Source organism: Pinus tabuliformis, chromosome 4_2 (assembly GCF_031772625.1).
Source record: "Pinus tabuliformis cultivar Carrire ecotype Pingquan chromosome 4_2, CPIR1, whole genome shotgun sequence".
NCBI lineage: Eukaryota > Viridiplantae > Streptophyta > Pinopsida > Pinales > Pinaceae > Pinus > Pinus tabuliformis.
The window spans coordinates 41306823-41320614 of record NC_142304.1 but is presented as its reverse complement, the minus strand read 5'-3'; positions in this window follow the sequence as shown (position 1 = coordinate 41320614).

Here is a 13792-nt window from a genome sequence, read left to right as displayed (position 1 = left end):
TTTCCAGTTCTGAAGGGGAACAACCTTTGCCGACATAAATATTCTCTACAACATCTGTTTTGGTCGAGATATTTATGGCTATAGTCTCTTCAATATTGGATAGGTTTCGCTCGGAATCCACCGTATTTACAGTATTCGTTAGGAACTCAAATACTGAAGGGTGATAAAGGTCACTTTGAGTATCTTCTTCATATTCCGGAAGAAGGGAACGATGGTGGTGATCATTCCATGGTGCCCCTTCAATCATCATTGATTGTAAGATTCCTTCGTCAGTCCCATGTACTTTCGACCAAGGATCTAATGGGGTTCCATATTCTCTAGATCTATCTACCCAAACGCTTGACGAGCGTTGATTTGGGCTCGCCTCCCATGCTTGAAACATTGATTGCTACAATATTTCTAAAGGGCTTGGGGGCAAAACCATTGAATGATCCATGTTGACCTTCGTGGAAGATATCATGTTGCAGGTTGCTACAAACGGTACATTTCCTGTATAAATAGGAGGTGGTAGCGCGAAAGTTCCCATCAATGTGGGGTCTTTCAATAATCCTACTCCGATATCTTGAATTGAATGGTTGCTCTCATGGATCATGGGAATGCTTCCTGTAACTTGTGAACCATTAGGGAGGAAATTCTGTTGGTCGACGATCGTAATCCCTCCTTCAAACGGGAATGCGATCTTCCTAAAATAAGTCGACACGATAGCTGCCATGGCATAAATCCATGGTCTACCCAGGAGATCCTAAAGTTTTCCAGCAACTCATAGACATAATACATGTCGAGGCTCCCTCATCAATTATCGTTCTGTGAACAGTTTTGTTGAGTGCTTTCACTTGAATAAGGAAAGCTAGCTGAGCTGGTAACTGAGGATCATATCCCTTGTGATCAAAGGATACTAGATTGGAATCCTTAGGATCAACCCCACCAATTGCCGATAACAATGCCTGCCTTTGGGTTGGACAATTTTGTAGCACTTCAAGAGTCGACATAGCAGATGGCGATTGGGCCAAATCTTCCACTATATTATAATGCTGCGCCGCTCCGGCGCGAGGATTAAATGTCGACTTGTGTACTACACCCTTCGGCGGTTTTATTGTTAATTCAGGGATGGTGGGTGTTACAGCTTCTGTCGAAGTTGTTGTCGAACTACTTGGTTGATCTTTACCTTTTTCGTTCGACACCTGAGGATTCCCATAATCTTTGTTCCTTGTCGAAAGCAAAGCATCATTCTGCTGTTTCGAAACCGACAACATTAGGACTTGCGACGGGGAAGCATTTCCACTATCAACCAGATTTTGACCTGGGTTGGGAAATGGATCAGTTAACACAGCTGAGGTTTGGGAACTTTTAAAGAACCTCTTTAACTCAGCTTTGAATGGGCAATTCTTTGTGGTATGATCCTTATCATCACATATTAGACATGGATAATTTTGTTTCCCTTTGCCAGGAGGGTTTGAAGAATCTTTTCCAGGGGATGACTCACCCTGTTTCTTCTTCTTCCCTTTGTTTTGTTTCTTCTTGCTTCCTGGTTGATTGGTTTCTTTGCCCTTATCTTCCGATACGGCATTTACTTCCGAAGCAAGAATTTCTTCTTTTGCATTTTGATCCGAATTCTTACGGGCTTTCTTTGACGAAGCCTTTATCGATTTCGCGTTTGCTGTGCCAATCACGCCGTCACCGGCATGAGAGTCACTGTTTGATTTAGGAGGGGGAGGAATTGAAAACTCTGGTCTAGGGGCGTCAGGTATTTTGTCATAGAGTGTGCCGGACTGAGTATAAACTAAGTCCAAATATTGTGCACGAGCAATCACTTGCTCCTCTATTACGACTCCCCCCTTGGCCACATCTTCCGTAATAGCCGGAAGTAACGACTTTATAAACCATTCAGCTAATAGCTGATCGGGAACATATGTTTTCACCATCCTACGACGACGACGCCAGTCATGTATATGATCAGATATATGGGTAGCAGTTGTCTGTTTGAAGTTGGTTTATATTTCTGTTCCCGTTTCATACCTTATCGGTAATTGAAAGTGGGTTAAGAAAGTCGTGGCTAGGGAACTAAAATTGTCGAAAGAGGCTCTTGGCAATTCAATATACCATTTAACCGCTGGACCTGTCAATGTCCTCTGAAAAAGGCGAAGTCTTATCGAATCGTCGTTAAGGGTGTTCGACGAACACCACAGATGAAAAGTCATCACGTGATTCGACGGGTCTTCACCTGGATTTCCATTGAATTTAGGAATGTCAGATGGAAGTTTATGAGGAATCGCTGGCCACCAAGGGCCATAAGCAATCGGATCGTTGGTTAAACGGTGTAAATCGGGTAACTCTAAAGTTGCCACGAATGGTAACTGTTGATTCAAGTTAGGCGAAGCGTAACCAGGGTACGATGGAATCGCTTGAGCAGTGGGTCTTTGCATACCAGCATAATGTAATTGATGTTGGTATGACTGATACGGTTGGTGGACTTGACCACTGTAAAGTGGTTGGTTTTGACCGTTTTGGATATACAGTTGTCCATTATTCGCAAAGATCTGCTGCTCAGAACCTTGGTACACTTGCTGGAACTGCGGTTGTTGGTATTGTACAAGCCATGGTTGTGACGCCATGTTCTGTTGCGCCATGCTAACCATTGGACCAAGGTGTGGGGTAATTGTACCCGTTTGTACTTGTGTCACCCCACCAGTTGGCGATTGTGGTTGTGACCCATGGTCAAGCGCCTGTTGCATTACAACCTGAGAAATCTGAGTTTGACTTGTAACAGGCATCGCTTGAACTTGCGACACAGTTACAATAGCCGGGGTGGTTGGGATGTTCGTCACAGGTACACACTGCTGCATAGAATATACAATCCTTGGTTGTTGAGGTAGCATAGGTACCCAACTACTTGATGCAATTCCAGTATAACCTAAATACTGTTGAGAACTGCCATATGGATATCCTCCCGGAGGAGGTAATGAAAAGGCATACTGCCCCCCATATGGTAGCAATCTGGAACTCAGAGGGATTGTCAGTCCTTGAGGACTAGATGGCCCAAATTGACCTCCATGAGGATCAATATCTCGAGTTTCAACATAAGAATTACCGGGTATTACTCCGGATGAACAAACTGGAACAGACCATACTGTCGAAATAGTCCCTTGGTGGACTCCTTCTAGCTGTTGAGAGCTAGTTGGGACAGCTGGTATGCCGGCAAACATCGTTGGAGTGACGGCAGGGGCTTCTGCTGTCGCTGTGTCATTTGACACAGTCCTAGATGATGACGGTTGTTCAGACATTTTAAGTCTATCCAATAGATTGCCTAGCGATTCTACAGGGACTTCCACTTGTGGTGGATTAACCTCTGATGAAGGAAAGAGAGTGACCCCTACTCCAAAATGAGTTGGAGTACTTGCTTGCGGATCCTCTGCAATTTCCTCTATCGCAATCAAACCTGGTGGAAGAGGAAGACCGTCAGGTCCGTAAAATATTTCTGGTGCCGAAGAAGTGGTTGTTTCGACAGCGACAGTTGCTTGGGGAACAAAACTTTCTGGACCGGTTACAGATGGAACTGGTTCAGTTACACAAGTATTTGCCCCCAGACTAGGATCAGTATTACTGTCCTTTTGTGGCTGTTGAACTTCTTCTATAGAGGCAGGGTTTCCAGAAATGTTAGGAGTAACCGGAACCTCAGTTGCAGTTGGAACACTTGTTCTAACTTTCAAAGGAGATTTTGAACCGGTTAAACGAGTTCGCTTTGCCCGTACTGTTTTCGATTCCGGGGACAAAGACGGTTGACTCGTAAGCCTCCGCGAACGACGGGTTTTCAATTGACTTTCTTCCACGATTGCGGATTACTCGATCAACTAAAATATTAAAAGGGGAAATTTGTGTTTTCGAATTGAATAAATTTTATTAGATGCTTTTAGACACAACTTGCTTTTTCACTTTTTAAGAGTCGAGAAAAAGCTAAAGATGACTCTAGTCTCCTTCGATGTATTAACGAGCCCGAAGTGACAAATGCTCGGTTGGACTTTTTCAGTTATAGAGTTTGAAAAAGGCCAAAAGAAACTTCTCTGGAGATCTAGGCAGAGGGTGTGCCAAACCTTTCGCAAAACCACAAAATACGTTTTACGGTACGAGTGGTCGATCTTCGTGAATGCTGTGTTCACTGCATTGCGATCAGTAGGGCGGCCGACACGGTTTCCTATTGGATAAAGGCTTTATTCCTATAGGGGTCTCCCAATATATACGTGACGGTACGTGGGAGCACAAGTCCGTATTAGTGCCACCGACTCTCAGGAGGAATCACCCACCTTCGTCGAGATCGACAGTCACTACGTTTAACGACGCCGGAACACGTCTCTAGCTTAGACCTCTAGATGTTTGCGTTATGTTTCAAAGCGTTGTTAGGTTCATTCAATATATTTTAAGTTGATCTTTTTAAAGTTTGCCTTTCAAGGTTCACCACGAGATGTATTGATACAAACTCCTAAATGCAGTCTAAGATGAGAAGCAAGCTTTTTCAATCTTTTCGACTTATGAAAATCTTAACTACTGAGGGAAAAGAGAGACAAAATCTTTTCACACAGATCAAAGAGCACTCGCTAATGCACTTTTTCCTTAAATCAACATACAAACTTATATGCAAAATGCAAAAATGCAAGTATTTCTTTTCTCTTTCTTAATGTTGGTGTAATGCAAAAAGAAAGCTGTTGTATAATTTTGAATTCAATTTCAAGTGAAAGCAAACAAGCTTGTCCAAAATCAAAAGACACCTTAAGATTTACTTGTTTCGACACTAGAAATATATAAAACCAAATGATGAAAGCAAAAGCTCAATCAGCTATGAACAACAAACAAACTAACTCTTAAGATCAAAACGACACTTTATCACAGGTTTAGATCTAAGAGGCCACAGCAAGACTAGTTCACTTTCGTTATGGGAAACTGTAAATGTACAAGAAATACACAAAGAAAAAACACAGTTTCTTTATACAACCGAGGCGGAATAGTGACAAGGAAAGTTGGTTTTAGATAGGCCCACTGACTGGTAACAAACAGCAAAAACAAGAGTGAAAACAGGGCAAGAAACAGCAGGAAACCCTAGCAGCACAAGGCAGGACTGGTCCAGCGCAGGTGGAACACTGCCTGTTTGACCTTCAGCGTAGGTAGCCCCTTCGGGAACTGCGCTGAAATGCAAACAGCCTTTGTACAGCCTGCACTGAAGAACGAAACTTTCGTTTCTGGTGGTTTCTGGGTCACAGATTGCTCAAAAATTCACAGTTTTTGCTCAAATCAGAAGCTATCAGTCAAGGACACACTAAGGGATGACAAGGAGGATGAAAAGCTATCACTAAGAGCTTATTAGAGTCCTTGTGGATCAGCTCTTCAAATCATAAACTTGCCCAGAAACTGAGCTAGAGTAGCTGCCCTCTACTTTGTATTTGAAAGATTCAAACACAGTTCGATTCGGTACTCCCTTTGTTTATGAAATGAATAGCAAAAACACAAACAACCAACAAGATACGATCCCCAGCGGAGTCGCCAATTTGTTGTTGGGAAAAGTATCCAATACGGAATGACCCTATCCCACTCTAAGGGTGATAGTACCTCAGCAACAACTGAATACAAAGCTATTCAAGATTACTTCTTTATGAGATGAGAGAGAGAAGAGAAAAGGGATCCACTAACCGTTATCTTCCGCTAATGGTTGATCCAATCTTCCCTCTTGCTGCTTGCTCCTAGCTCCTTGCTCTTTCACCGGCCCAGCTACACAAAGATCCTGTAAAAGCACAAAGAAAGGAAACTACAAGAAGCATACATCCATAACTGATTCAAGGATTAGAATAAATCAAATATACAAGCATCAATTCACCATAGAGACACATGCATATAGAAGAACCTCAAATACTTTATTAATGGAAGAAGTAAAGTTCTGAGAGTGTTACAACCATAATAGGCCCAATCCAGCAACACCTCCCAGCAGAAAGAAATCTCCTCTTCACCTCCTTCAAAGCAATCACCCAATAGTTCTATACACAAACCAACAACACTTCCTTACTTGCACAAAATTCCAGCCTCCTTAGACCTCATGAGAGAGCTCTATATATAGGAGATTTGGAGAAAGGATGAGTCAGCTTGAGGCTGGCATGAAGCTGACTAGTGTCCTCTCCCACTTTAGTTATACTTCAGTTCTTGAGTCCACTTGGAGTTTCTTGCTTCCACTTGGAGATCTAGATCCTCTTACTCATCACAAGGCGAATTCCCTGATCCAAGTGTCAGTTTGGAAGCTTCCTAGGCATTTGACACCTTGCAGAATGAGTGTGCCACTTGGCCAATCTCGCCCAGCGCAGGTAGCCTTCATTGGTTTTGACATTCAGTGCAGGTACAGAGTGGAGCAGTTGACATTCAGCGCAGATGCTCAGTGGAGCAGCTGACATGATCCAGAAATAGCTTGTTTTTGAGTGTTTTCAGGTGGAGAACTGATTTTCAGTGCTGTGGTTTGCTGACCTTGTTCCTCTAGGGGTAGGAACAACATGTTTAGGGACTTTGGATCCCTCAGATTATCGACATTTCATGCTTCATGCTGTAAGGCACAAAAATGTCTATAACAAATACGTGCGTGTCTGGCATCGTTCCCAACGAGGGGGGATTGATCCCCTCACTGGTTCGGACACGAGCTCGTGTTTCTCCTTTAAGAGGAGCTTTCCCAGAGTACAAATGAGACAATTGGATTTATTCTATCACAAGATAAGCTACTTGTTTGGTTTTGTTGTCTTGGAGAGTTAATTACTAACCTACTCCAAGACACTAACCTGATCTAAATTGGTGTTTCAGAGCCCTAGTAAATAAAAGTTACTACGTCGATTTTACTTTAAGCGTTAATTTTATGGTTTTTCTTAAAGACAAAAGGTAGCGGAAGTGAAACCAATGGTGTGTAGACTCGACTCAAACCACTACAAAGATGCACCTAAGATGATTTACGCTACTTTCCTTTTTTCAATGAAATTCTTAACTAAGAGATGCAAATTTGATAGAAAACAACTTTCTTAGTAAAGACAATCAAAGAAACAATTCTCTCTATCTTTCCAAGCATACAAACATGACCACTCTTTGCGTGCACGAAAAACTCTTTTTCTTTCAAAACTCTTCAAAGCTACTTGAAACAAAACTTTTCAAAGGAGATGTTTTTGTATTTTCTCTTTTTAATAAAGCATATAAATCTATCTTAACGAAAATCAATCTTAAAAGCTATAAAATCTATGAAAACTTGACTCACAAGCAAATCAAAAAGAAATTTATTCTAAGCAAACCTAACGAGGCAAAAGCCTACAAGGATGATTCTAGGTTGTTTTACTTGACCAAAATCAAGTCAAGGACCAGCTAATGCAGAATCAAAAGACTAGTCAAAACAAAACTCAAATCTTTTTGTTCTTTTTGTAAAATGGAATTCAATACTCAGTCAACAAGCACTTCGAAATTTTCCAAAGAGACAACTCAATGGTAAGTTGCTCTCACAGGTAGACTTTATGACAGGACTGACTTCTAAGAATGCTGAAAAAACTAGAGAGATCTAAGGCTTGACAACTTCTACCGCCAAAGTCACTACAAGACCTACTCAAAAATCGAACCCTAGGGCTTAAACTTCTATGAAATCCACTAAAACACTCAATGCTATCGAAACAAGTTCAGGCGAAGATCTTTGACAAGAGACTAATGGATCTGGGCAGTAAAAACTAAGAAAAAGAAAAATCTAAGAGAAAAAATGCAAAAAATAGAATTTTCTTAAATTTTAGCAGGGGACGCAGGCAACCCGTTAAGACAGGTGCGGGCCCGCTCTGTGCACACAGTGACAGTGCATCTAGGGACGCACTGTGCAATACTCAGAGGGTGCGTCCTATTGGAAAATTCAAGAAAAACTAAATTGAATCTAACCCTAAGCTAACCCACCCAAAAACAAAGTCACAGAGCCAAAAACCAGAAAATAAATGACTTTTCTCAGAGCAAAGTTGCATACAAAGGAAAAGACTTTCACATCAATGGATCCCCAGTGGAGTCGCCAATTTGTCAGGCGAAAAGAGTCGATTGTGCGGACACAACCAACCTCCCTAGGAGCCTAAGACTCTCTAGTGACAAACAAGACAAACAAGAGCAATCCTTCTCTAAACATGCATTTACTATATAAGAAATCAAGTGTTTAGATCCTACCTGTAGTCCCACGCTGTTGTAGCAGTCCAGCTCCGTTGATCCGGATGAGATCCTCCTTCACTTTGAAACATGCATCCACTAACAATCAAACGATTAAATAGCACTTGATAATCTCATAAAATAAAACATATTTAACACATAGACCAAGGAGTACATGAAACAACTCATAAATAACAAGTTATTGAGAAGAATGGACTCATTTGCATTAATAGGTAACAAAAGGAACAAATACAACCTGAGCCTTGGTGTTGTGCAAGTCCCTCCCAGGGTCCATCAAGAGTTCTCCTTTACTTTGACAAAGCTCACCCACTTCCAAATAGAACAAGCAAAGATGGCAATCTCTCCTCACAAGCTTCTAAATGGGAGTCCAAATTCCTGCAGCATCTACCCTTAGAAATGTTTAGCTTCCAACCCCCTCTCCTTCTGGCCCAATGCCTGTATTTATAGTGCTCAAGAGGAAGTTAATCAGGTCCACCATCAATGGGATAATCCCCTCTTTGGATGGGATAGCTCCCTTATTGATGGGATAAGTTCCTCTTTGGTAGGGGTGCATGAACCATCTGGAGGCGCTCAATACACGTCGAACAACCTTCTAGAATGCTCTAGAAATGACCACAAGTAACTTTTTAAAGATGAAACTTGTGCATTCTGACCTTTATAGGGGGACGCACCTGCCCCTTTACATACAGAGCGTCCAAAGACGCAGCTTTTGTGAACATTGGATGCGTACCCGCAGGTAAGGTTGAGAGAACCTGCGTACCCAGAGATAAATACATTTATAAAGACTTTTCTCTCTTTTTGGAGTTTGACATGGAGAGCAGAGGCATAAGACTTGCCTAAGAGGATAGCATGACTGTTGATAGAGCCATACTAACTGTAAATAGTCATGGTGACATTTTTTAGTGTAACACTTAGGTTGATAGGGTCATCCTGCATAGGCATTTTTCCCCACAACAAATTGGCGACTCCACTGGGGAGATTTATTTAGTCATTTTATTTGTGTTTCTATCATTTGTTTGCATCATAGACTTGACAGCAACAGTCGAACTGCATCTTTCCCGGATGCAAAGTAGAAAGTTGCTGCTTTGATCCAATTGCTGGACTTGTCTATGATCTAAACGATGGATCCACAAATAATTTGATGATCCTTGTGATAGATCTTAGTAGCCTTCAAAGCATCCCTTTGATTACACCTTGCTTGTTGCTTTTAATTGGCCTAAAACAGTGAATTAAATAGCAATCTGTGACCCAGAACCTGAGGGAAACGAGAGTTTCTCCTTCAGCGCAGACCCAGTGAAGGGATTCTGCATTTCAACGCAGGTCCCGTGAAGGATACCTGCGCTGAATGTCAAAACCCCTGTGTTGAACCTGCGCTGAACCAGTTTGCTCTTGTGCAGCTGGGGTTCTTTGCTCTGTTTTGCCTTGTTTTGATCTCTGATTTTTGCAGCCTGTAACCATCATAGGTACCAGTGTAATAACCCCTTTTCTTTGCTTGCATTACGCCTCCTTTTGTACAAAAAGACTGTGAGTGTTTTTATGTGTTTGTGGCATCATTTACAGTTTTCCTTTGCATGAGTGGAATAGTCATCCTGTAGCCCTTGATTCAGATCTGTTGGTTGTGATCTTAGAAGAGAGTTCATTGGCTGTTTGCAGATTGATTATACATTTACTTTTGCTTATTGGTTTGAATTTGTCTCTTTTAAATGTCGAAACGAGTCTTTATTTCGAAAATCGTTAAGTGTTGTAATCTCTTCTATCTTCTCTGATTTCGAAAAAGTAAACTTGTTTGTATTGATCATTTAAAAGCAAATTCAAAGTTGTACAAAAAGCGTTCTTTGTAGGCATCAATACTAAGAAAGCGGAAAACAAACACCTGCATTGTGCATTTGCATTTGATAGTTTGCATGTTGGATTTAGGAAAAGTGCATTAGAGTGTGCTGATTGCTCTTTGAGAAAAGATGGTGTCTTTCTTTTCCCTTAGTAGCTAGGATTTTCAAAGTTGAAAAGATATAAAGCTTGCTTATCATCTTTAGACTACATTTAGGAATTTGTATCATACATCTCGTGGTGAACCTTGAAAGGCAAACTTTAAAAAGATCAACCTAAAATAAATTGAATGAACTTAACAACGCTTTGTAACATAACGCACAACATAGAGGTCTAGGCTAGAGACATGTTCCGGCGTCGTTAAGCCTGGTGACTGTCGATCTCGTAGAAGGTGGGTGATTCCTCCTGAGGGACGATAGCGCCAGTACGGATTGTGCTCCCACGTACCGTCGCGTATATATTGGGAGACCCCTATAGGCATAAAACCTTTATCCTTAGGAAGCCGTGTCGGCCGCCCTACTGATCGCAATGCACTGAACACAGCATTCAGGAAGATCGACCGCCCGTACCCTAAAAAGTATTCTGCGGTTTTGCGAAAAGTTTGGCACACCCTCTGCCTAGAACTCCAGAGCAGTTCCTTTTGGCCTTTTTCAGACTCTATAACGGAAAAAGTCCATCCGAGCATTTGTCACTTCGGGCTCGTTAAAACATCGAAGGAGACTAGAGTCATCTTTAGCTTTTTCTCGACTCTTTAAAACTGAAAAAGCAAGCTGTGTCTAAAGCGTCGTTAAAATTTATTTTAAACGGAACAATCACCCTTTATTCCTGCGTTGATCTTTAGGTTGGAAAATGGAGCACACCAACCAAGGAATTCCCCTTGGTGGAAATCCTAGTCCCTTCTCCTCTTGGGGAGATGTTGGTGCGCCCCACATGGCTACATTTTCACTTCCAGGACTAACAATTGGCCTGCCAGTTTGGCTCTTTTCAACCAATGTCGTTCAGAACATCGCCATTCCTGAACAGTCGAGTCAACAGTTAGATCAGACTAGAGTTACCCACCAGCCTTCTACTTCATCTTCCTCTCCTCCTTCTTCTTCGCTTGACGGAACTGGTAAAACAAAAAACCAGATTCCTAAGGAGAAGAAGGAAAAGAATAAGAAAGAGAAGAAGAAGAAGGAGCCAAAGGCGACTGGGGGCAAACAAGTGTCATCTGAAAAAAATCCACACACAGCACTGACAAGGCCTAAATCGCCATGTGTCATATGCAAGGGAGACCACTTCCATAGAGATTGTCCCTATATCCCTCGAATACTAAGGGACTGGTCTCCCTGTTTGCACAATTCGGTAGCATCAACCTCTAATAGCCATGTTGACTGCTCACCGTCAACTAGTGAGAGTGAAGTCGCAGGACAGAGAGGGAAATCTAGATTTCCCTGCAAACTGTGTGAAGGCGATCACGCCATCCACCGTTGTCCCTTCTTAGATGAGGCTAAAAGAGTTTTGGAAGATCGCCCGATTTTATGAGCGCAACTTCCTCCTGGATATCAAAAACTCCTGCCAAGTCCTTCACTAGTTGAGAACCCGGCTGACCCGCCCAGATGGTCAGCCGAAGCACCTATCATTGAAGATGAACCATCTGGATCCATGCCTGACGAAAGTCAACAGGTTGATACGACAGTTGACAAGGTTTTTCCTTCAGAGGCTCTATCTTCGAATGATACCATCACAGAGGAGAATAAAGACGACACCGTCCAAATTCTCTTCATCAACACTGACTCTGATGAACAAGGGGGCAATGCCCCCATTCCTTTATCGCAGGAAGGAAGTTCGTCAGAGCGATATCCGGCCGTTTATTCGGCCCCACCACCAAGCAACCTGGTTGTGTCCTTTGACTGGAACCAACTAGGCAGACCCCGGTTGCCAGCAAGCATACCATTCAGAATTATCATTCAAATATATAGAATGGTAATGGCTGGCACTATCATTGATGAGGGGGCATCTGTGAGTATCCTTTCCTCTATTGCTTGGAAAGTGCTTGGTTCACCAGCGCTTTTACCTGAAATGAGAAATCTATCAGGTTTTGATAAAGGAACCAGTCGACCTTTAGGGATCCTCCCCAATGTGCCTATAACATTGAAAGGGAAGACCGTTCAAATGAACGTGATGGTCGTTCAAGGACCCTTGGATTATAACCTACTCCTTGGACGAGACTATATATATTGCATGGGAGCTATAGTCTCCTCACTCTTTAGAGTAATGTGTTTTCCGCATGAAGGAAGAGTGGTCAAGCTCGTGGACCAACTTTCATTTCCCGGATCACGCATCGCAAATAGTCATATACCATCCCTAAATGGTCTATTCATGCAAGAAGTGTCTCAACCCACGGTCCGTCCTCCTGATGAGCGCGAGTAATCAGGGAGGATATGACTGGAACCCAGGGGGCATGCGTCCTGGCCTGCTTCGGCAGGAAAAACTTTGGGTATAGGGTAGGTTTCCGCGGGAGAATATGACTAGTCCATACCCCGTCCGTGGTTGGAAGAGGGGTTGTTCTGGAATAAGATTCTTTTGTCAAAGTTATGTGTTTAGCGCTCGTTGTCACTCACCTTTGTCTATTTCGGTAGATATCGCCGAAGAAGTGTTTTATTGAAAGAATAACAGAACAATCTTTGGGTAGCCTGAAAGAGGTAGGCCTCTCCCAGTAAAACAAATGTTTTATCTGCAAATTGAGGGGTAACCTTGAAATCATACTTTATACCTGGGGGCATGCAAACCTTTTGGAGTGCAAGCAAAGAGTGGTTATTTATCTGTTTTTTGGGTTAGCCGTTTCCTAACTTGCATAAAGAAAGGATGCGGAGCAAAGCTTAGTGAGATGAAGCTCCATAAAAAATAGAATATTGATGAGACACTCTTATCATATGACTGGGTAATCGAGCAGTTTTAGCATAAAGTTCATGCTCATTAAAAAATAAATGCAAGATCCGAGCAGTTTTAGCGCATAGTTCATGCTCGTTAAAAAATAAACATAAGATCGAGCAAGTGTTTCAACCCGCGTTTAAGCTCGTTAAAAAATGAACTATCCCGGTAAATAACCACTGTGAATGTAATATAATCAGCTGTTAAAGCCTTGGTCGTGTTTGCACTGTCACCTCCACTTTTCATTTGGCCGATTGTTCACCTCCATATGATTGTTTACCCATTTTGAGGAACAGCTGCGAAGAGTGATTTCACCTAGCCATCCTTGTGACACTGCCGTGATTGGAAAATTCCAACCTGTACCTGGAATCAGCTGCTAACTGTTATAGACATTTTTGTGTCTTACAACATGAAGCATGAAATGTCAATAATCTAAGGGATCCAAAGTCCCTAAACATGTTGTTCCTACCCCTAGAGGAACAAGGTCAGCAAACCACAGCACTAAATATCAGTTCTCGACCTGAAAACACTCAGAAACAAGCTAATTCTGGATCATGTCAACTGCTCCACTGAGCATCTGCGCTGAATGTCAACTGCTCCACTGTGTACCTGCGCTGAATGTCAACTGCAAAGAAGGCTACCTGCACTGGGCGAGTTTGGCCAAGTGGCACAGTCATTCCTCAAGGTGTCAATGCCCAGGAAGCTTCCAAAATGACACTTGGATCAGGGAATTCGACTGGTGATGAGTAAGAGGGTCTAGATCTCCAAGTGGAAGCAAGAACCTCCAAGTGGACTCAAGAACTGAAGAATAACTAAGTGGGAGAGGACACTAGTCAGCTTCATGCCAGCTACAAGCTGA